The 24,183-nt window shown below is 39.9% G+C and overlaps 1 pseudogene; it reads left to right on the forward strand.

Moving 5' to 3' along the window:
- The first annotated feature begins 1,094 nt into the window (after positions 1–1,094).
- Positions 1,095–24,183, forward strand: part of LOC139006129 (solute carrier family 25 member 16-like) — a 47,356-nt pseudogene continuing 24,267 nt past the window's right edge.

Raw genomic sequence — 24,183 nt, forward strand, 5'->3', positions numbered from 1 at the left:
TGGTGGAGTCTTTGGGATTTCTATGTACAATATCATTTCTGCAAAAAATAACAGTTTTACTTCCTCCTTTCCAATTTGGTTGCTTTTTATTTCTTCTTGTTGTTGGATTGCTGTGTCTAGGACTTCCAGTACTGTGTTCAAAAGTGATCCCTGTCTTTTTTTCTGATCTTAAGGTAAACACTTTTAGTTTTTGACCATTGAGTATGATGTTGGCTGTTGTTTGTCATCTATGGCCTTAATTATGGTGAGGTATGTTCCCTCTTTTTCTACTTTGCTGAAAGTTTTTATTATAAATGGGTACTTGATTATATCAAATGCCTTTTCTGCATCTATTTATATATGATCATGTTATTTTTATTCTTTATTTTGTTAATGAGGATATGCTTGCTGTTTATGAATTTTATTGGATCCTGCTCTGATGTTTTCTAAAGCTGGCCATCTGCTGTGTTGGTTCTGTGCATCTTGGTAAGGACTCTGGTGCAGGCCAATGTCAGATGCTGGCCCATTCTGTTTGAATCTACAAGTGCTCCACAGATTGTGGCTGAATCTGCCAGGCTTGCTTGCTCACATGAAGGACTAAGCAGTGCTTCAAAGCTGGCTTTTACCAGCACTTGGCTCCAGGGGTAGGTCTGCAAAAAACCCATGCACCCCTAGTTCCATCTCCACCTTCCTCTGTACTGGCTGCCTCTTAGTCTGTCACTGAAAGAGCCTCTGGCAGTGTCATGAGGATGAGGCTAGTAGATCTCTTGTGATGGCAAGATAATGTTTAGGCTTCAGGGAAGATGTGGGGTGTGGACCTGCCCTTGACACACTACTGAGTCTGTGGGATTTTATCCTGACCTCAGAAAGGCAGATCCCAGAGGATGGGTCTGCCAGAAGCTGGGTGGGCTGTTCTATCAGATCTCCTATGAAAGGGAATCACCAGTCATGTTCCTGGAAAAGTGGGGAGAACGGTCTCACCCCAAAGCCAGAAAACTCCATTTCTCACACCTCTTTAGTCTGCCCAGACTTCTACACCCTGGCCAATGAGCTGATACTTCAGTAGGGCTCAAGCACAACAGTATAGGGCAAGAGAGAGTCCAGAGCCTAGGGTAATGGCTTTCTCCCAGGCTGATGCTATTCAGAAGGTAGTGCTCCACCCGAGAGATGGTGACTGTGGTTTGGAGAATAACTCAGCACAGGGATCTTGGCAGCTGTCCAGGCAGCCTCCTCCTTAGTGCCACCAACCCTAGACTCTCCTCAGGCTACGCTGGTCTGCTCCAGGCTCCTTCTCCTGGAGTCCAGGCTGAAAGGCTGTTAACACAATCTTGTGCATTTGCCCTTTAAGAGGGTGCCTGTGTCTCCAGCATATTCCATCTCTCCTTAGTGGACAGAAACCCTGCTGCTTTTCACAGCCAGATGTTATGTGGGCACCTCTTACCAGCTCTGGTGCTCTGGGCTGCAGATCCTGGACAGGGGTTTAGGCCTCACCTTCCCCAGGGGGAAGCCCCTGCAGCTGAAATTCTCTCCAGAATCTCAGCTGCCTGTGGGAGTGGTGTAGGCCCTATTCATGTCGCTGCCCTTCCTACCAGTCTTGATGTGGCTTCTTCTATAAATCCTTGGTTATAAGACTCCTCTCCAGCCAGTCTTTAATTGGTTATTCAGAATAATTCTTCTTTAATTTAGTTTTAACTCCAGTTTGGTCCTGGGAGGAAGTGAGTGTAGCTTCTACTTACTCTACCACCATCTTGAAAGTCCTCACTGCTTGTTTCAAAGCCACATTTTATTGAATGTTTACAAACAAAATTCTGAACCAAGCTGGGATTTGAATAATCACCACACATTTTTGTCCAACCTATGTCAGCGGTTGGACTATAAACAGGTGGTGAAAGCTCCAGAAACATTTGAGGAGTGTGTACATCCTCTCCAGCACAGCTACCTGATAAAGGTGGAGGGAGCCAGTGAATGGGCAAGGCCCGCGAAGGAAACAGGCTATCTTTCAATTATCTTAATTTTATAGAAACAATTATCTTCCTAATTAAGCCAGAGGTTGTCAATAAGAAGTTAAGAACATTTTTCAAATGTTTTTAATTGATTTTAGAAAATTTGCAGAATCAGACTCATCTATTTGCTCATGCATTTAACAAATATTACATGATTTCCTACTATGTATCAGGAATGCTGGGAGGTGCTGAGAATTAAATGGTGAGCAAAAGGAAATACAGTCTTGCTGCTAGGGAACTTTTGGTCTAATGGATACACCAGCACTAGGAAAAATAAATAACAAATATATAGCCAGAGATGTGCTGAAAAAGAAGTTTTTAAAAAATCCTGATTTTGAATGGGGTATGAAGAAAAGCATCTTAGGCAAATCTATAGTTGCTCTAATTTCTCATTCTTGTGTACAGTTAGAAAGTATAATGTTGGTTATCAGAGAATTGGCTGTAAAAGGAATAAGTAATACCGAAAGAAGGGAAACAATGTTCAAAGAAAACATGGGACATGAAGCAAAGTCAGTGTGAGTTGAGCAGATTCGTTGCAGAACATAATAAAGAGGTAACTACTGGGCCTTCAAACCATTTTAAGAAATAAACTCTTTATCCCAACAGCAAAGAAAAGCCAATAGAAATGTTAAACAGAGGAGTGAAATCATCAGTTTACATTGCTTTTGGCCTTTGTGTAGAGAATGGTTTGGAGAAGACCAGAGTAGATTCAGAGACCAGCAGAAGGAGCACAGAGAGGTGAGTCATAGAAAGGGTAAAGTAAATCCAAGATTTTGTACTTTGTGTATTGACTATGGTTTGTGAGGAAGAGGAATGGATGAATAGACCAAATTGTCTGGCTTGTGCTTCAGGATGAATAACAGTTCGTGTGTGTGTGTGTGTGTGTGTGTGTGAGTACTTTCATAGCAATGATTGGAATTTAGATTTAGAAATCCTTTAAGGTATTATTGAGGCATTCAGATGGGTATATCTGGAAGTTAGTTAGGTATTTGGCTGATAGCCAGGAAGAGGTATTGGCAAATAACTGTGGATGTCATCCACCAATAAGAATCACTGACGCTCTGGGGATAAATGATTTTCACAAAACAAAAGTAGAAGACAATATAAGAGAGCCTGAGCAGCTGCCATGAAATATCAATGCTTAAATGCCAAAACAGTAGCCTTAGGGAGGCAAGGTGTTCAGACTTGGAAACACAGATTGTAGGCAGAAACAGTTTTCAGCATGTGTATTGCAGAAGAAAATAAAAGTATGAAAAGTGGAGACTCCTTGTTGTGGAAAGGATAAACTCATTAATTCTACCTGCTGGACTAAAATATTATTAGCTAAATATGTTTCCCCACATGTTCATTCTTAGAATTCCTCTTACTCAGTTTTTATCTTTCTTATCCACCTTTATCTTTCTTTTAGTACAGTATATTAATATTTTGCTGGTTTATAGCATTAACTTCCTATTTTCTCTGATAGCAATGTAAGCTCCAAAAAAGAAAGTTTTTGTTTAGTTTTGTTTTTATAGTGTGTTTTTTTCCTGTGACAAGAACTTATACTTATGGTTCAATGAATATGTATTGAATGAATAAATGAAGGAGTAAGTGAATGAGAATTAATTAGAGAACAATGACACTATATATATATATATATATATATATATATATATATATATATATATAAAATCCTCACCTGAGGATATTTTTCCACTGATTTTTATTTATTTTTAACTTTTCTGTTTTGTTTCTTTTGTTGTTTATTTTGGAAAAATAGAAATAATTTTTATAAAATGTGTTATTAATGTTGACATGTAATGACTTTATTTTTATTTTATTTTTTTTAAATAAACTTTATTTTTTTCTTTATTAAGGTATTACATATGTGTCCTTATTGTCCCATTGCCCCCCCCCCCCCCCACTCCCTACTCCCCCACTCATGCCCTCAGCCCCTTGGTGTCTGTGTTCATTGGTTAGGCTTATATGTATGCATACAAGTCCTTTGGTTGATCTCTCCCCCTTACCCTCACCTTCCCCTGCCTTCCCTCTGATTGGCTATCATCAACAAATCAACAAAGGACAAGTGCTGGGGAGAATTCGGAGAAAAAGGAACCCTCGTGTACTGCTGGTGGGAATGCAGACTGGTGCAGCCACTGTGGAGAACAGTACAGTAGGTCCTTGGGTTACGTCGGAGATCCGTTCCTATGGTGGGGTGGGATGTAACGCGATTTTCGCCATAAGTTGGAACCCACCTACATAAGCACCTATGTCACTCAAATGGAGCACATACACAGCAGTAATGAAGTGAAACAGTAAAAACAAATTTAAAAGAAAGATAATTTCTGACCTTTATTTGTGGTAAATAAATAATAATAAAAATAAAGCACATATATAAATACATCAAAATGATGAAACTTTTTTTTTTTATAAATAAATGGGAGATGGCAACGTAACCAAAAATGATGTATGTCGAGTCTGACGTAACCGGAGGACTGTCTGTATGGAGTTTCCTCAAAAAAACTAAAAATGGAACTCCCATTTGACCTAGTGATCCCACTTCTAGGAATATATCCCAAGAAACTAGAAACACCAATCAGAAAGGATATATGCACCCCTATGTTCATAGCTGCACAATTTACAATAGCTAAGATTTGGAAACAGCCTAAGTACCCATCAGCAGTTGAGTGGATTAAAAAACCTATGATACATCTACACAATGGAATACTACACTGCAGTAAAAAAGAAGGAATTCTTACCATTTGCAACAGCATGGATGGAACTGGAGAGCATTATGCTAAGTGAAACAAGCCAGTCAGACAAAGATAAATATCACATGATCTCACTCGTTTGTGGAATATAATGAACAACATAGCTGATGAACAAAAACAGATCCAGAGACAGGGAAGCAATGATCAGTCCACTGATTTTTAGAGAGAGTGGAAGGGAGGCAAAAGGTGAGGGGAGAGAGAGAGAGAAACATCAATGTGAGAGAGACACATTGACGGTTGACTCCCAGACCCAGAGGCACCTTGACCCTGCAACTGAGATAAATGCCCTTGACTGGGAATTAGACCCATGGCCCTTTGATCTATGGGCTGACACTAACCACTGAATCAAACTGTCTAGGGCAACAATGATATATTTAAAGCCATTTAAGATATGAGGTCATTTTATTTTTTATTGGAGAAGAGGCTGGAAATGGTGTCTAAGTTCAGGTTACCATAGGAACTTGAAGAGTCTGTTAGTATTTCAGAGCAGTGCTTTTCAACCTTATTTATATCATGGCACACATAAACTAATTACTAAAATTCTGTGCAGCGCACAAAAAAATATATATTTTTGCCTATCTGACAAAAAATATTGATATGCATTTGATTAATTCACAGGGGATGGCTATTGTTGTGTTGGCTGTTGTCACTTTTTCATTTGACAATCTAGGGAAAATAGGTCAGGTATTGCATGTTTAAAAAATTCTTGCAGCACACCAGTTGCAAATCATTGATCTAGATGATTGGAAGCTACTAAAACTCTTTAAAAAATAAGCGACAGAAGAAGAGTAATATTCTAAAAATGGTATTTGTTGTAATAATAAGAAAACTTTATTGGATTATAGTAAAAACAGTTCTAAAAATGACTTAGCAATCTTTCCTATACCACATATGTTTGGAAAGGTAATAACACTTATAAAGAATGTATGCAAGTCTAATTATTGTAGTCTTGGTAAAGCAAGCAATGAGTAATGAATGAACAGCAAAACTAAAATAAGGAAGGAACTCAGTACTATGGCCAATATAATGTTTTGTTGTATGTGGGGTGTGTTTGTGTGTGTTTACTGATGGGCCATTGAGACCAGACTTTAGGAATTAAAATATGTTGTTCAAGTATTTTTTTATGGATTTCAGATACATATTTCTGGAATTCTGGTGATTCCTTGCTAGCCTAGTTTTTCCCTGCCCCCCAAAATTCAGCTAGTGAGTACAGGGCATTCTTGTTTTTCTGCCCTTATATATAGTGTGGGTATATAAGCAACTATTTGTCAATTTTATCCTCTGCTCATATGTGAGCATATCTATCCTGTAAATCTACACTCAGAGCATCTGAATCCTTGTGTTAAGAGGAGTCCACTGACCAATTTTGTTTTCGTCTTGAAAAGAGAAAAATGAGGAAAGAAAATTGTACTCCCTTTCTTCAACCAATGGAATAATTTGGCCATTTACCTGCTTTCATAGGAGAACATAACCTCATTCACTGGGGAATAGTTCTTGTAATCATTTTAAATTTTCTTCCTGAGTTCTGAGTAAAATGTGCCTCATTCTATGCCCCAAAGTAGATAGTATCACTCAGCCAATCCATCAGTAGATTGAGTTCAGAGTACATAACAAGGCAAGGGAAAGAGCAATATAAATGTCCATTCTCACTTAGCTAGGGGCATGGTCATAAAGTAATGCTAATAAAACCAGACACTGGAAACTGGAAATAAGCCATAATATGAATAATATACTTTCTTATACCCAAAGAAAAATAAAACCTCCACAGCACCCCAGACAAAATCAAGCGATTCTGTTTCTATTCTACTCTTCTAGTTACTTGTGGTTGCTATACCCCACCCCCCAACCTTCCAACCCAACCCAAGCAATCTGGGATCCTAGTTAGCAAATAGCAAACATAAGTGAGTTTTATGGTCCTAATTTGACATCTTCTTTTAATTGCTTATATAACCTCACTGTTCATGTACTTTATCATGTTCTTATTTTTTTGACAATTTATAATAGCACTAAAACATCATTGAGTTTGTAGGTGTTGTTGTAAGTTAACAGAACCACTCCCCTCTTTCATTATCCCCATGCACATTTTTCTGAACGTTGAGCTTTCCATATGTAGCACTGTGCCTACGCCTATGGCAACGGTTTATGACCTAAATGTAGATGCATTATGTAGGTTAAGAGTATGACCTTTGGAATCACAGTTGAGTATGTTTTAAACTTGTATCAGCCACTTACTTTCTAATCACCTCAGTTTTCACACTTTGAAAATATAGATACCATCTATTGAGTAGAGTGCATTTTAGGAGTCAATGACAGAATCCACGTAGGGCATTTAACATGATGCCCAATTTGTATAAAGCCCACAAAATGGTATAATATCATTACTATTAGCATAGCCCATGCTTATTTTAAAGCATACCACATTGCAAATGTATCACTAAATGGAGGTCAATGTGTAATCACCAACCACGATGCAGCAAAGGAGGGTTCAGATAACACTTTTCATTGTTGTTTCTTTATTTGCCATTTCTAGAAGATGTTTCCTTCACATGAGGTACATTTAAGTATGTTTATATTTTGCCATAATAAGTGTTCTGCATTTGGTTTGCCACAATCCTAGTATTTCTTCCACTCTTTAAGTGTATATATATATATATATATATATATATATATATATATATATATTCTCTCCAAAACCTCTGAAAATACAATTGTAATCTGTTCTATGTAATAAATGAAGATTCTAAAAATCATTTTTGTTCATTGGTTTCCTAGCAAAATGCAAGGAACTAAGGTAGTGAAGGGGAGAAGCTTTGCTATACGGATGGAAGAAAACAAACAAACAAACAAACAACAACAACAAAACAACAGAAGAAAATGACCTTGAGCAGTGGCTTGTTTTTGAAATACCTTAAAGGAGACCCAGTCATGAAGCACAAAGATGCTACAAAAGCAGATAAGAGGAACAAACTCAGAGCCTGGCAGTTTAGCCCAAGATAGGAGCAGGCACATATCTCCAGTGGCAGATTCAATCAAAGTAAATAAAAACTAAGGAGCAGCCATGCTGGCATTGCTCAGTGTTTGAGCATGGACCCATGAACTTAGGTCAGGGTTAGATTCCTGGTCAGGGCACATGCCCAGGTTGTGGGCTCAATCCCCAGTAGCAGGCATGTAGGAGGCAGCCAGTCAATGATTCTCTCTCATCATAGATGTTTCTATCTCTCCCTCTGTTTCCCTTCCTTTTTGAAATAAATAAAAATGTATTGTAAAAATAAACAACAAACTAAGAAAGAAATAGTGTTTAGATTAGAACTATGTGCCATGTATTTATTAATATTTTATAATTAGTTTTACTGGAGATTATAATAATTCTTGAATGATTGTTAAAAGGTCTCTATTATAAAATATCATTGAGTTATTATGCATGTAACAAAGCTCTGTTTTGATAAGTAATTATATTATTAGTTGTAGAATTACTGATAAGTAATATATTTGAATCACTTCATTTAAAAAAGTGTTTATAAGTACATGTGATTCTAGCTACAGAAATATCAGCATTCGATGGAAAATAAGATTATTGTATACTCAAGAAGTAGGAAAATTATGATATTTCTTTCTTTTTACCTGGTTAAAGAAAAGTGTAGACACTATAACATATATATTGCTCAATTGTGTCCTGGTAAGAAATAGTTTAATACATACAAAACAAAAATTTAGAAGACAATTTATGTAAAGATAACTGAATGCAAACATTGGTTTTGCAAAACACAAATATAAAGTGTAATTGGGCTCAGATTATCCAGAAATACATATATTCACATTTAAATTTTTACTTATATGTATGTCTATATTTGTATCCAGATTATTATTACTATTAATATTTTAGCCCTAACTGGTTTGGCTCAGTGGATAGAGCGTTGGCCTGCAGACTGAAGAGTCCCAGGTTCGATTCTGGTCAAGGGCATGTACCTTGGTTGTGGGCACACCCCCAGTAAGGGGTGTGCAGGAGGCAGCTGATCAATGTTTCTCTCTCATTGATGTTTCTAACTATCCCTCTCCCTTCCTCTCTGTAAAAAATCAATAAAATCTAATATATATATATGTATATGTATGTGTATATATATATATATATATACTAGTAGCCCGGTGCACGAAATTCATGCACTGGGGTAGGGGGGGAGAAGGGGCCCCTCAGTCTGGCCTTCACCCTCTCCAATCTGAGACCCCTCAAGGAATGTCCAACTACCTGTTTGTGCCCACACTTTTAACAGATAACAGCTCCATTGTTGTTCCTTTCTTATGCTTAAAACCATTGGAATTAGAAGGTATTCAAAGTGTGCATACATTTTGAGGGGACACCCTGTGTATCTCTAGTCAGTGGTGAAAGAAACCAACAGCAGATTTGGAACCCCAGCCAGGGAACCTTGCTCATTCTCCACATGTCTCCCCACTTCACTTTCCACCTTCTTGGGCAGCAGGAGAATGAATGTTTTCTCTCATTAATTCGGAACAGCATGTCCTGTCACCCATTGCCCAGCAGGAGTGCACTAGGCCCCACCCAAGCAAGCAAGGCTCAGTCAGGGCAGCCTTCACTCATGGGTGCTGGCACCCAAAGTGCACATTCCTCCTCTACAGTTGCCCCAACTATCCCACTGTTTCACTGCCTCTGGGCTTTGGGCTCTTGATCTTGAACTCTGACTGAAGGCACCTCAGCAAGGGCCGCCCATGTCCACCAGGTGTGTCTGTCTGCACCTGCTCCTGCCTCAGCACCTGCATTAACTCCCCAGAGGTGATCTAGTAGCTGCACTGGCCTCCATGGGAACAGGGCATCAACACTCCGCCCTCTCACTGTCATCTCACAGACGCCCACTCTCAGCACCCAGAACACCCAGACACTCTCCAAAGGACGTGAGCGCATCAGAGGGGCTGTGTGCACATCCTGTGGGGGTGTTAGGCATGCCGGGTTGATGGAAGTGCGGTGGAGAGGTGGGGGGAACTTGTGCACGCCTTGATTTGCAGCTGTTGCAGGCATGGGAGGGTGACAGTGTGCTGGGGGATGTTCGTATGCCAGGGGGGGATGTGCATACCGGAGGCCCCTGGCTTTGCAGATCCGCAAACCCCCGTGGTGCGGCCAGGAGGACATCAGTCTGGCCCTCGACAGTGGCTGTCCCTGCGATCCTGCACCTTCTGGGCCAGGAGGCGGATCTTGCGCAGTCACTCCTGGGCGCTCATGGCTGCCTCCCCACCGTGAAGGGTCACGGATCCGAGTCCCGGGACCCTGCACAGCTTCAAGTGCTGCCCCCTGCCAGGCAGGGTCACAGATCCGTGTCTTGGTTCCGTGAACAGCCTCAAGCACCTACCCCCACCCGGCAGGGTCACAGATTCGGGTTCCGGACTGCAGACAGCCTCCCGCGGTGCCACCTGCCTGGCAGAGTCACAGATCCGGATCTCAGACTGCAGACAGCCTCAAGCACTGCTGCCTCACCCTCGAGGACATGGATCCAGGTCCCAGACCCCAGACAGCCTCAAGCACTGCCCCCCGCTTGGCAGGGTCACAGATCCGGGTCCCAGACCACAGACAGCCTTGCCTGCTGCCACCTGCCTTCAGTATGCAAATTAGCCGCCATCTTGTTGCTTCAGGATGGGGGTCCCCACTGGGGTGCCTGGCCAGTCTGGGTGAGGGGCTGAGGGCTGTTTTCAGGCTGGCGGGCAACTGAAGCTCTAAACCTCTCCTTTTTTTCTTTTTTTTTATTCTAGCATTTATTTACCTTCTATTCCTGTCACTGGAGCTGAGAGCCGGCTTTCTCTCTGAGGCTCGGCTGCTGAAAGCAGGTTTCTGGCCTTTGTTTACCTTCTGTATTTGAAACTTTGTTGCGACTCCACCTCTGAGATCCCGGCTGACTGAAAACAGGTTACTGGGGTTTTGTTTAGCTTCTATATTTGTTACAATGTTTCAAACTGCAAGCTCAGAGGCCGGCAGCGGCAGGCGGGGAACGTTGGAGTCCTCCGTCACTGAAGCAAGCAAGCCTCCTGTTAGCTTTAAGCTACCTGGCTGACGGCCGCCATCTTGGCTGTCAGTTAATTTGCATATCTCCCTGATTAGCCAATGGGAGGGGTAGCGGCTGTAAGGGTAATTACCATGTTTCTCTTTTATTAGATAGGATATATATTTTATAAGATACTGTAGGCCCGGTGCACATAATTCATGCACCAGTAGAGTCCCTAGGTCTGGCCAGCAATCAGAGCCGATCAGGGCATTCCAGTTGCCAGCAGGCCTTCCTTTATTTTGCGCCACCCCCTGGTGGTCATTACACATAATGGCAAGTGATAGAACTGGTCTCACAGTCAAACTCCTGTGGGGACACTTTGCTCCTAAAAAATGCCCATTGTAATACAAAGTAATCATTGTAATATTAAATTTTATTTTCAACATATTTTTTTTTTTAAATATATTTTTTATTGATCTTTTACAGAGAGGAAGGGAGAGAGATAGAGAGCTAGAAACATCGATGAGAGAGAAACATCGACCAGCTGCCTCCTGCACATCTCCCACTGGGGATATGCCCGCAACCCAGGTACATGCCCTTGACCGGAATCAAACCCGGGACCCCCCAGTCCGCAGGCCGACGCTCTATCCACTGAGCCAAACCGGTTTTGGCGATTTTCAACATATTCTTTAAAAGATACCAAGATTCTTTCTTTTATTCAATTTTATCACTATTTTTTTACTCAATAGTTTTTATATCATGTTGCTTTGTTTTTTCATTTTCTCTACATTTTCTACTTTCTTTCCTTTTCCTAAAAAAATGACTTCATTTCCTCTCTGTCACATGATTCATTTCTTCATCTTTAGTTTAAATGAGGAACAATAAAATTAATTTAAAAACAACAACATAAATATCCTGTTCATCCACGTAACTATAACATGATCTCCTCTACAAATATTTTTACTAACCCCCCATCTAAAGTGGCATTTCTTGTCATTCTTTATTTGTATATAGTTAAATATTCTTCCTAATACTTATCACATCCTAACATTTACATGTGTGAAAAATTTACATATATGTGAACATGCATATATTTCAGGTTATTTAATCAATTTATATAATCCTCACTAATACTTATTAATTAAATAAATTATGTCAGGCCTCTTTTTTATGACAAGCTATTTATATTCTGTTTTTCAATTTTAAAATCTATCAGCTATAAGTAACAAAAATCTAATGAGTAGGAGCTTAATTATGCAGAGATGTATTACCCCACTTACCAAGAAGTAAGAACGGAGTGGTTGCTGGCATCAATTTGCTCAACAAAATCCTCTGGATCTGTTTTTTTTTCTTTTATTCTCATCTAAAACCATAGCCTTTGCTGTTTTGTCCTTCTTTTGTCCCTTGTGATTGCAGTAGGACTACCACATCTTCAACATCAAATCTATATTTCACGTAAGGGTAGCAAGATAAAGACATTCTTTTCCACCTTTGTAAAGCAGTAAAAGTTTTGCCAAAACTTTCCTAGTAGACTTACACTTAAGTTTTGCTGGCGGAAACTAGACATTCCTTCTCCTTGAACAAAGTCAAGGGAGAAACCCATTATAAACCCATTTGGCCTGACAATAGACTGTGCCACAATGGTGTCTTCTATACCTTACTCATATTCCCAGCTCCTGGACTCTGTGAGGACTTTGGCACTTTAATTTATCTTCCTATTACTGTGCCAAGTACTGTCAAATAGTTTGAAGTAGAATTAAATTGGATCATCTTTTCTGTGCTTTACCTTAAAAATGACCCTCCCGTTTCCCCTTGGCACTAACAATGATTGATTTAGAACAAAGGAACAAGGAAACCATATCATCAGTCCTTCTTAGCAGTGGTTCTGAATCGTTTGTTGAGCTAAATAATATCTAACAATCTTTTTATTTGTCAAGCTTTCCTTACAAATGTAGCCACTGATAGCAAAGTTCTTTTTTCATGACCTGTGAATTCTTTTTGATTTTTAATTCTGCCAAAGACACTAAATAAAGAATCAAATATTTACCGGATTTTTAAAAAGTATTAAAAGTGATGAAGAACATGAAACCAACTTCTTTTTCAAATAAAATAATTATAGCACATCTGGCATCATTTCTGCTGGCCCTGCCCTGCTGATTTTTCTCAGTAGGAACTTGGGATTCCAGATGTTGCCGATGCAGTTGGATGGTCACCCACAGTCTATCACCCTAAGGCACAAGGACCAGAGCCAAAACTGACTCAAAATTTCTGATGCCAAAAATTTTCAGAACAGCTGTGATACCTTGAAAAACAAATGATCAGGTCCCGAATTATCAAAAGTCAACTTTATAGAAATTGTTTTATTTATAAAAATATGAAAAGAGGTTATAAATTGCTTAATTTGTTTATATAAATTACCTATAAATTTTTATTATGAAATTTCTTACTCACCATAAACTAGTGTCATAAGTATTATCTCTCAAGTTATTCTCTAGATTCAACAGAAACTTATTTTATTTGAAGCAGGGTATTATATATATATATATTAGGTACTTTTGTGAATCCAGAAAGTAAGATTGCTCAAGGTATTATGAAACACATATTCTATTTTCCTCTGAGTTGAGATTTTTATTTAAAGAAATAAATATATGTAACCATGTTAATATATGTATTTTCTGTGTATGATGCCATTTTCACTGCATCATGATTCTTCTTCTCTCATAACCAGAATAAAATGCATAAATAATTTTTCCAGAAAACCCAAGGTTTAGCCTTGTTAGTGGCTCTTTTCCTACTTTATCAAAATACCATTTGAAACCATTTTCTTTTCTTGAAACCAGAACCTAAAGTACTATGCTTCTCTTTTATTTCCTTCTACGTTGTTTGACTTCCCTGCTGATTTCTTCTCATAATAGTAGTGATGAAAATAAATTAATTAAACTTTTAATTTGATTACTTATTTGTTATCAAAAGGTATGATTAAAAATGAAATAATTTTGTAACATGTTTATATGTTATAATTCATTTCATTTTTACTTCACCCATAACTTGTGTATTAGTTTTCCATTGCTGCTAAAACAAATTACCACAAACTTAGTGATTTAAAATAACACAAAGATCTTATTTTACTCTTCTGGAATTTTAAAGTCCTAAAATCAGTTAGTCAACAGGGATGCATTTATTTTGGAAGCTTTCTCTCTTTTTACCCAACACCCCCCTTACTTCTATCATCACATCTTTTTTTTTTTATTCTCACCCTCCTGATTATCTCCTTTTATAAGGATCCTTGTGATTATATTAGACACTCATAGATAATCCTAGATACTCTCCTCATCTCAAAATCATTAACCCAATTACATCTGCTAAACCCCATTACTATGAAAAATTACATATTCACAAATTTGTGGGATTAGGGTGCAGACATCTTTTGACCTCCATGAATGTACCTACCCAGCCTTCCCTTTCAATTATTACATAAAATCTATAATAATAAAAGTGTAACATGCAAATCGACCAAACCACCAAACAGCAGAACGACCGTCCAGATGACCACACTATGACATGCACTGGCACCAGGCCAGCCAAGGCAGGTGCAATAGAATTGGTCAGGGAACCCCACCATCATCCTATGATCTCCCTGCAGAGAAGTTGGGGGGCTTCACTGGGCTGGGAAAAGTTTAGCTAAATCAGAAATCAGGTCTAATTAAGCAAGTTTATTCCATAGCTATATAAGGCTAAGTTGCTTGCACATGCATAATACATATAAAGCTCTTGCTGGCACCAATTGCACACGTGTGTTTCGATCTGTCATTGTTGATCTTGAATTTGGTTGGAACTTCTATTATAGAGAAAGGGCGAATAGCAATATTTCTTTTAATTAATTTTCTTTCAATGTGCATGAATTCATGCACTGGGCCATAGTTTAATAATAAAAGGCTAATTTTTCATCAGCTCTAATTATTATAAAATTTTCTTCTGATAAATTGTGATAGAGATAGTTGTAAACATTATTTTAATTATTGATTTCATTTTAAATTAATAGTTTGAGGTATACTTTTTTATTTGGCCTTTCATGAATCTCTAGTTATCTTTATTAATTTACTTTAGTTTATAGTTCTGTTATGAAAAGTTTAATTTGACTATATATTTTTCTTTCTCATAAATTTGTGATATAAGCAATCAATCTTTACTCTCCATCATGCTACCATGAACTACATCAGTTGTCAAGTGAAAAGAATGTCAGTTCAAATGCTTGATTGTGCAATATTCACCTTATAATAGGAGAGTTACCTTAGTTTCTGCTTATCTATCATTTTCAAATAGTCTTTTAAAAAGACATAAGCAGATGTCAGACATCTGCTAGTTTCAGGTGACAAGTCATTTTGAGAGAAATAATTTAAACATTTAAGGTAAAAATAAAAAGGCTTAGTGATTTTATGTTAACATAGAGCTCTAAGATTATTAGAATAAGAATTTCCTTTCTAAAGGTTTTTATATGTTTTGGACACATAGATCTATGTTTTATAGGCTTTATATGCACATCAAGGATAAAGAGAATGGATGATAGAGAGAAAATAAAGATGAAGTATTTGAGTTTTAACCATGTATATTATCCTCAATAACTATTCTAAATTCCTTGAGACTATGTAACTAAAACCCAGGTTCAGCTGCCAGCCCCAGTGAAAGCCAAACTCATGATACAGGTGGTGGTGAGAAAGGAAAGAGGTTTATTTAAGTGTCAGCCACCTGAGAAGATGGAGGACTCTTGTCCCAAAGCCCATCTCCCCATCTCAAGGCAGGCAGAGGATTTTATAAGGAGGGAGAGGGAAGTTAGAACAAATAAATCAAGGGGGAGGGGTTGAAAAGTTCTCTACATGTAGGCCAGAACAGTCTATTCTGATAAGGACCTTGAAACTGGTCAAGTGATGGTGTGTGTCATCCTGATTTTTGTTTGAAAGTCAGAAAATCAACTGGAGCAGAAATGCCCGATGGTCAGACTCTGTATCTTCTGAAGTTAGTTCCCAGGATTCTCATACAAACACACTGTTTATCTACAAGCTACATAATAGTCAGAGTCAGCATTTACAGAAACAATTTGAAAATAATGATGGGGTGGTTTACAATTCCCCACTAGATTAATAGACCTAAATGCATTGATGTGAGTATAAGAAATGCACACAAGGAAGCATGATATTTGTTTCTCTGTAAGTGATAAGTAAGGACAATATTATGCATGTTTGGAGTAGGGGACCAGAAAGATGGAATAAAGTAATTCAGGCTAACATTTATTAACTGGGTTAAATGTTTTATATGGTTTATCTTATATAATAAAAAGGGTAATATGCAAATCGACCAAACGGAGGAATGACTGGTTGCTATGACGCGCACTGACCACCAGGGGGCAGGCGCTAAACACAGGAGCTGCCCCCTGGTGGTCAGTGCACTTGCACAGGGGGAGCGCCACTCAGACACATGCAGTGGCAGTGGCGGGGCTAAGGATGTCCGACTGATGGCTTAGGTGTGGGGAGAGGGCCTAAGCCGTCAGTCAGACATCCACAGAGGACTCCTGGACTGCAAGAGGGTGCAGGCCGGGTAAAGGGACTCCCCCGCCTCCCCCCCCCCCCCCCCCCGTGAATATCATGCACAGGGCCTCTAGTCTTATACAATTCCTTTTCAATGCTGTAATACTAGACTCTAGCATTATTTAAATTTCAGAAGTAATATTACTGGGACTATGCATGGTAAATACTATATAAACAGTCATATTGTTACTGGAGGGACACTTTCAAAGGAGAAATTTAGCAAGAGTGACAAGACTTATTAAAGTGTCAAGTGTCAAGTGACAGTATACTATTGGAGATGCAGAGAGAGTGGGCGGGCTGTCAGGTAGCAGCTGTCCTGAAGTCCTTGCTAAGCCTCCATATATTTTCTTGGGTTCAGAAAAGAGTAGGCTTTCTTTTAAACTATCCAATCTTCTGGATTTTTCAGGGGCTTGTGCCCTTCTCCAACCCAATCCTTTTCCAGGATTTTCTCAGGCTAATCTCCCCCTTTATGACATCATTTTGGTTCTTAATGCACATGTCTCTTATTTGTCTTTTATTGTGCATGTACTCAATGAAAGGAATTCCATCTCGCTGTTTTCTCCCTCTCCTTGTTAATACAGCAGAATACTGCCAGTTACCTAAAAGGCTGTGTTTCTTGCCTAGGCAGGATGATGTCTGGAAAGAGGTAGGTTACTCTCTGGGGTGACTGTGAAACTGCTGTTTCCCCAACTTAATAAGGCTTAGTTTGCTCTCATCCTTTTCATTAATAACTAACTGTTTAATCTTACAATATAGCTAGTAAGCACCAGAGATTTGGGATTTGAATCTATTTATATGTTCAACAAATGAATTAAGCAGGTGCCAGGATACAGAGGATACAAAGTCCTACCATCTTTGATTATATATATATATACTACTAGAAGTTCAGTGCATGAAATTCATGCATGGAAGGGGGTTTCCCTCAGCCCAGCCTGCACCCATTCCAATCAGGGGCCCCTCAGGGATGTCCGACTGCCGGTTTAGGCCCGTGTGGAATTGGGCCTAAACCCGTGATCGGACAGCCCTCTTACAATCTGGGACCACTGGCTCCTAACCACTCACCTGCTTGCCTGCTTAATTGACCTAACCCCTCTGCCTGCCTGCCTGATAACCCCTAACCTCTCTTCCTGCCTGCCTGATTGCCCCTAACTGCCTCTGCCTGCCTGCCTAATTGCCCCTAAACTCTCTGCCTGCCTGCCTGATTGCCCCCAACTTCTCTCCCTTGCCGGCCTGATCTCATCCCCAACTGCCTCTGCCTGCCTGATTACCCCTAACTGCCCTCCCTTGCCGGCCTGATCTCATCTCCAACTGCCCTCCCCTGCCTTCCTGATCTTGCCCCCAATTGGCCTCCCCTGCCAGCCTGGTTGACCCCAACTGCCCTCCCCTGCAGGCCTAATCTCTCCCCCAACTCCCCTCCTCTGCCAGCCAATTTGGTTCTGATTGGTCAGTTTCTATGCCAGTCAGCGTCTCTGGGCCTATCAACTGGGGCCTGATCAGAAAGGCAGGGCTCATCAGCAGCCCTGGTGGAGGCCTGGAGAGAAATGGAAGTGTGGCTGTTGCCAGGCCAGGAGAGAAAGAGAGGCAAGTTCTGATCAATGGCTGCCATAGAGGCTTTGGATCAGACCCTGCCTCTCTCTCTGCAGGCTTCTCTCTGGGCCTGATCCGCAGACCCTAGGCATTCAGTGCTTGGTCAGGGTGACCACAGCGCCCCAGTCAGTGCTGGGTCACCACAGCAACCCAACATTGACTTCCGGTCTTGTTGAGCTTTTGGTGGAAATCGGTCATAATCTGTCGTTTGACCCTGGCTCTAGTAGGAGCTATAGAGTAAACTGATACATAGTTAATATATCAAGTGTGGTAGATAGCTGGAAGAAAAATGATGAGTAAAGACAGGCTAAGGAATTAAAGGAATAAGCCTCACAGATACCCAAAGGAGGGACATTTCATTCAGGGAAATTAGCAAGTGTGTTCAAGAAAAAGCTGGCAGGCCAAGAGGCCAGCATTAAGGCTCTGATGGTACAGAAACTGATTAGATGAAGCCCGTGATAACATATAGTCTGGTCTTACAGACCATAGCAGGTACTGATATAGGAACACATTGAACAATTTTGATCAAAGAAGAGTCATACCATGGCTTACATCTAGAAAGAATCACTCTGATGACTGTTGGTGGAAGTCATACTAAAGAAGGGATGAAAGTATAAGAAGGAAGATCAGATAAGAGGCTAACTACTTGTCTGGGGGACAAAACATGTCTGCATGAATGAAAGTCAGTGGTGGAGCTGTTCAAAACTTTGCAACTATTTTGAAAGAATCTCTACAAGTTTTTCTGGTGTTTTTATTCTGGACATTGTTGAAAAGTAAATAAAGATACCAAGTAAGAATTTGATATTGAAGTCTGGAGAACTCTAAATCTCCTTCTAATCCCTCAAATTTGTGACTGTTACTTTACATATAAAAAGGGTCTTTGGAGGTGTGATTATATTCAGATTCCTGAAATGGGGTGCTAACCTGGATTATCCTGATGGGCTAAAATGTGATCTGAGGGCATTTAAAGAGAGGCAAGATGATCAGGATAAAGAAGGAAATAGGAAAGTGGAAGCCGAGATCCCAGGAATGCCAATGCTGGCAGGAGCCCATGAACCAAGGAATGCAGGTAGCCCCTAGTAGTGAAAAAGACAAGAAAACAGAATCTCCCCTACAGTCTTGAGAAAGAGCGCAGCCTCTTTGACACCTTAATTTTATTCCCATAAGCCACACTCTCTGAATTCTAGCTTCCAGAACCCGGGAATATAATCTTATGTTGTTTTAAGCCACAGAGTGGTAATTTGTTGCTACAGGAAACTAGGTTTGATTGTGAGAAGGTAAGAAAACCAAAACTAAGCACTTGTTTCCTAGAGAAGATGGTATCTTCTGAGATGAAATAGAGGAGAGAGAATGGGAGATAAGAGGACAGAAGAGCAATCCAAAAAAATTTCAGATAAAAAACTGGAAAACATAGCCAAAAAGGAAAAGTAATCGAGTCTCTCATGAAATGAAAGAGAAAATAGCCTGACCTATTGTGTTGGTTTTCCTATCCAATATTCAAAAGCTTGCATGCAGAATAGAGGCATTTGTTATGACTCATCCAGATTTTTTTTTTTTCAATGGAGTAAAACGGAGTGGAAGATACACAAGTGATTTGAGAACACTGGCTGGAGAGTGAGTTTTATGATGAGCAATCAATCAAGTCTCGACAAGAAATGCTGAAGCTAGAAAGGGTTGATGAATAGTGCTCACAAAGGTGACATCAAATGGTTTAGAACTAAACAGGTGGATGGCTTGTAGAAAGGAGGGGGACTGAATGAATGCACAATCATAGAAAACAGTAATCAGAGAGTAGGTAGCAGTGATGAGCAAAGAAAGAGAATTCAGGATTTTGGATGATTTATCATGTTCATTTTACTTAGTGTATGAAATCACTAATAGTAATGCCTAATTAGAGAAAAGAGAAAAAGATTTGAGTCAAGAACAAAATTTATCATTCAAGGAGAGTAAATCACCACAAATTCAACATGCGGCAGCAAGAAAAGGGTGGGTAAGATGGAGTAGTGGCATTTTTCAGGTGGAGCAGATGTTATTAGAAAGAAGCAATTTTTCAAAAAGCAGGAATTAATGATTTGGAAATTATCAATGAGAAACAAGGATGATATTATTGCTATCTATTTTTAAAAATATATATTTTATTGATTTTTTATGGAGAGAAAGGGAGAGGGATAGAGAGTTAGAAACATCAATGAAAGATAAACATCAATAAGCTGCCTCCTGCACACCTCCTACTGGGGAGGTACCCGAAACCAAGGTACAGGCCCTTGGCCGGAATAGAACCTGGTGCCTTTCAGTCCACAGGCCAACGCTCTATCCACTGAGCCAAACCAGTTAGGGCTATTGCTATCTATTTAGATGAGAATGTGTGTGTGTGTGTGTGTGTTGGTTTTTAAACAGTGTACGAAAGCAGCTGTTAAAAATAATTTGTGAGATAATGATTTTAAAAACTTCTTTCATAAACTGGACATGCCACAACAATAAAGCACAGCAACATAATATTACTCAGAAATTCTATGTACCAATCATTTATTTTTACTAGAAATTTTCAGAGAGATAGAATGAGGAAATTATTATGCATAACTAGGGGCTCAGTGCACAAATTCATGCACTTGAAAGGAACTGTGGGCTGCGATGCTTCAGTAGGCACAGGGGCGGGTCTCTACCCATCCTCCGGGACCCCACCCAGCCCCTCCCACCACAGCCCCCTGCCCTCGTCTGCCAGCAGCCCTGCTCCCACCATTGCCACTCCCACTTGCTGGCTGCATTGGCCCCGCTTGCACCCACTGATGGCACAGAGTGATTGGGGCCAGTGCCAGCAGTGGGTGCGAGTGGGGCCAGCAGAAGTGGGGGGAAGTGGAGAAACCCTCATTGGTGATCAGGGCCTGCAGCCGCAGCTTGCACCAGCTGATGGTGCTGAGTGATTGGGACTGGTGCCGGCACGGGCACTGGGTGCGAGCGGTGGCTCCAGTGCCAGCTGCAAGTGTAAGCGGGGCTGGCACTGGCAGTGGGTGCGAGCAGGACCAGAGCCAGCAGCAAGTGCAAATGCCAGGCAGGACTGCGGCATGCAGGACCGGTGCCTCGCCTTCGTCTGGTGCCCCCACTCATCTGCTCCACCATCCCACCACGGCCAACACCCACCATGTTCTACACATGCCCCCTGGTGGTCAGAGCACATCATAAGACTGATTGTTCAGTTGTACCGTCAATGGGTCTATTTGCATATTAGCCTTTTATTATATAGGGCAGTGGTTCCCAAACTTATTTGGCCTACCGCCCCCTTTCCAGAAAAAATATTACTCAGCCCCTGGAAATTAATTTTTTTAAAATTTTAATAGCAGTTACTCATCGTCCCCAAATGCACCTGTGGCCATCACCGCCCCCCCTGGATTGCTGCAGCGCCCACTGGGGGGTAGTAGCACCCACTTTGGGAATCACTGATATAGGGTAATCTGACAAGGATCTGCTTTAATTTATTCAATATGCAAAACTTTCTAAAGTTATGCTTACAAATAGATGCTGTAGTACGCTTGATCATCTGTTTTAATTTATATACCATCTCATCAGAGATCTCAGTGTACTTCTACTAATTGCAATACTAAAATTGATGCTAAAGAAATAAAACACACCAGAGGAATAAATCAAAGCATGCAATGGAGTCTTTATCACACCCTTAGGTAGAATGGTTTTGGACAGATATAGACCCTAAAGAATTAATGGAATCCTCAGGCGCAGGCCCTTCACAAAAAAATCATTTCTATTACATTTTGGCAGCACAGAATTTGAATCTTGGGGATTTTTAGTAGACCATAAATTTCTCAATTAATTATGTTAATTAAAGCATTTTAACTGAAGCAATCATTAATCCTTGATTAAACATAAATCAATATCTCATTTGTAAACTGGGGGGCTATTTACATTGAGAGAGGGGATAAGTTCATCAAGTAAGATGGGACAGATTTTGACAAGAAAAATTTAGTTCCACAATTAAAATAAAGCTACTTTAAATGTGCTGCAACTTTTGAAATTGTAATTTTGTTGGTTGGCATTGTTACACGATTAACATATCTAAGCATGTTTCCCTAGTGTGGCATTGCTGTAGTCTCCACTGGAAATTAGTTATGTTATAATTATTCTGTTTAAATTGCACATTTATTTCTGAGGATACATGTTGTTTAGCCAGTGCCATGTCAACAAAGATAATTTCCAAGCTTATTTTAGAATAACACTAAAATTAATTTCTTTCAAATTAAGAAGTATTCATTATATTAGTTACAAATTTTATTTCATGCTTTTAGGGGGAAAATGGCTCAAAGACAATTTACGCTCTCAAGGGTCATATGCCAGTTAGCAGAAGTACTGCTCCCTCTACTTGGAATTGGGTTAAACAGAGACATCATCATGAAATTCTAAATAAGAAATTTGAAAATTATAATCAATTCAAAACAAATTCAGATAACAGATTTGCAAAATTAGTAGAAGAAAATAAAACGGAAGCAGACTTAAATGTACCTATGTTTTACTCTATCCACTGCCTAATTATATTGGTTTCTCTGAAGTCTCCCAGAAGCCCTGAGACATCTATTTACATTTTTTTAATTCCATAGCTGTGAAAAGGATAAAAAGAAGGCCAACAGGAATGCTGCGTGTGACTTTTCACCTTGTCTTTCTGAAAATCTATATAATAAAAGCCTAAGCAACAGTTACGGTGGAACGACCAGAACGACCGGTCACTATGATGTGCACTGACCACCAGGGGGCAGATGCTTAATGCAGGAGCTTCCCCCTGGTGGTCAGTGCACTCCCACAGGGGGAGCACCACTCACCCAGAAGCCCAGCTCATGGCTGGCAAGCACCGCAGAGGAGCCTCTCTCTCCTCCACGGTAGTGCTAAGGAGCAATGAGCTGAGTGGTAAGAGCAGTGAGCAGGTGAGCAGTAAGGAACGTGGGATACTTGACTGCAAAAGAGATGTTCGCCTGCTGGCTTAGGCCCATTCCATGGGGAGCTTGCCTAAGCTGGCAGGCAGACATCCCCTGTGGAGTCCTGGGCTGCAAGAGGGTGCAGGCCAGGCTGAAGTACCCTCCTACCCCCCGTGCATGAATTTCATGCACCAGGCCTCTAGTTAGGTATGAAATTCCAAGATTAAATGATCAGATTCTTTCCTAGTTCAGGTACCAGCACTATACACATATGCTAAGCATCCTTATCTTATAATATTGACAGAGTGTAGGTCTTTTTTGCATTGACTGTGTTGCAATAACCAGGTGAAGATGACATATGCTAACACTCAACAGAATGAGTTGAAGAGAGGAAGTTATTGTGTAACATCTCTATGGTATACTGGGAACAGTGTTTTATTCATTGTTATTTTACCTGAATTGTGATTTTGACATATTTACTTTTAAAATAAGGCAACTATGATTTTTGGATAGTATGACACTATGTTATCTGAAAACTTCCCTATTCCTTTACCACTTTATCTCAGTTTAAAACTGATTGTTTCCTGAAGACATATTACTTCCCTGCTGTCTGCTCTATAAGAGATCCCCAACTCTTCAACACTTAAAGCTCTGAAGTTGTGGAATGTTGGCACTCCAGTTACCTCTCTTCTATAAGTAACTGGACAAGTACCGCCTGCTTTGTAGTCTTCTCATCATCACTATTCCATCTAGTGAGTTCTTCATTCCTTACCCCCAACTTCAAGTATTGATGACGTCAGCTTTCCTACTTAAAATCTTTCAGTGGCTTCCATTAAATACTAAACCTAACTGCTGGCAGGATCAGTCCCCAGCCTACTTTTCAACCTTATTCTGTACCTCTTCTTGCTCACCAAGCATTGGACATACTTGTTATCTTCCAGAACCTCAAATATTCCACTTTGTTTCACCTATGACTTTATGCTTAAGTTTTTCTACTTCTCATCTCAGGACAGCTACTTCTCTTTTGCTATATCTCAAATGCAATCCCATTTTCTCAGAACTGAAATGTAAGGGAGTCCATTGGTTCACTACAAAAATATTTACCTTTTTCTAGTGCTAACATGATTTTGATAACACTGAGAAGTTAAGGGCTTATCAGTTCTTTCAGGAAAACTGAGTTTCTGTTATAAAGTCCAGTTCAAACTGCTCCAGTATTCAATTATTCATAGCCAGTCTGTTTTACCATACTATATTTAAAATAATTTTATTTGTTGTTTGTTGTAAAATTATGTCTAATCTTATATATCCAGATATTGTTTCTCCTAAGTGTAGTTTTATGGTCAAAAAATTGACTTACTCCTTTCCATAGTAGAGAAGACTCC

Source organism: Myotis yumanensis, unplaced genomic scaffold (assembly GCF_028538775.1).
Source record: "Myotis yumanensis isolate MYYU_CA2020_CCGP unplaced genomic scaffold, mMyoYum1.0.hap1 SCAF_3, whole genome shotgun sequence".
Classification (NCBI taxonomy): domain Eukaryota; kingdom Metazoa; phylum Chordata; class Mammalia; order Chiroptera; family Vespertilionidae; genus Myotis; species Myotis yumanensis.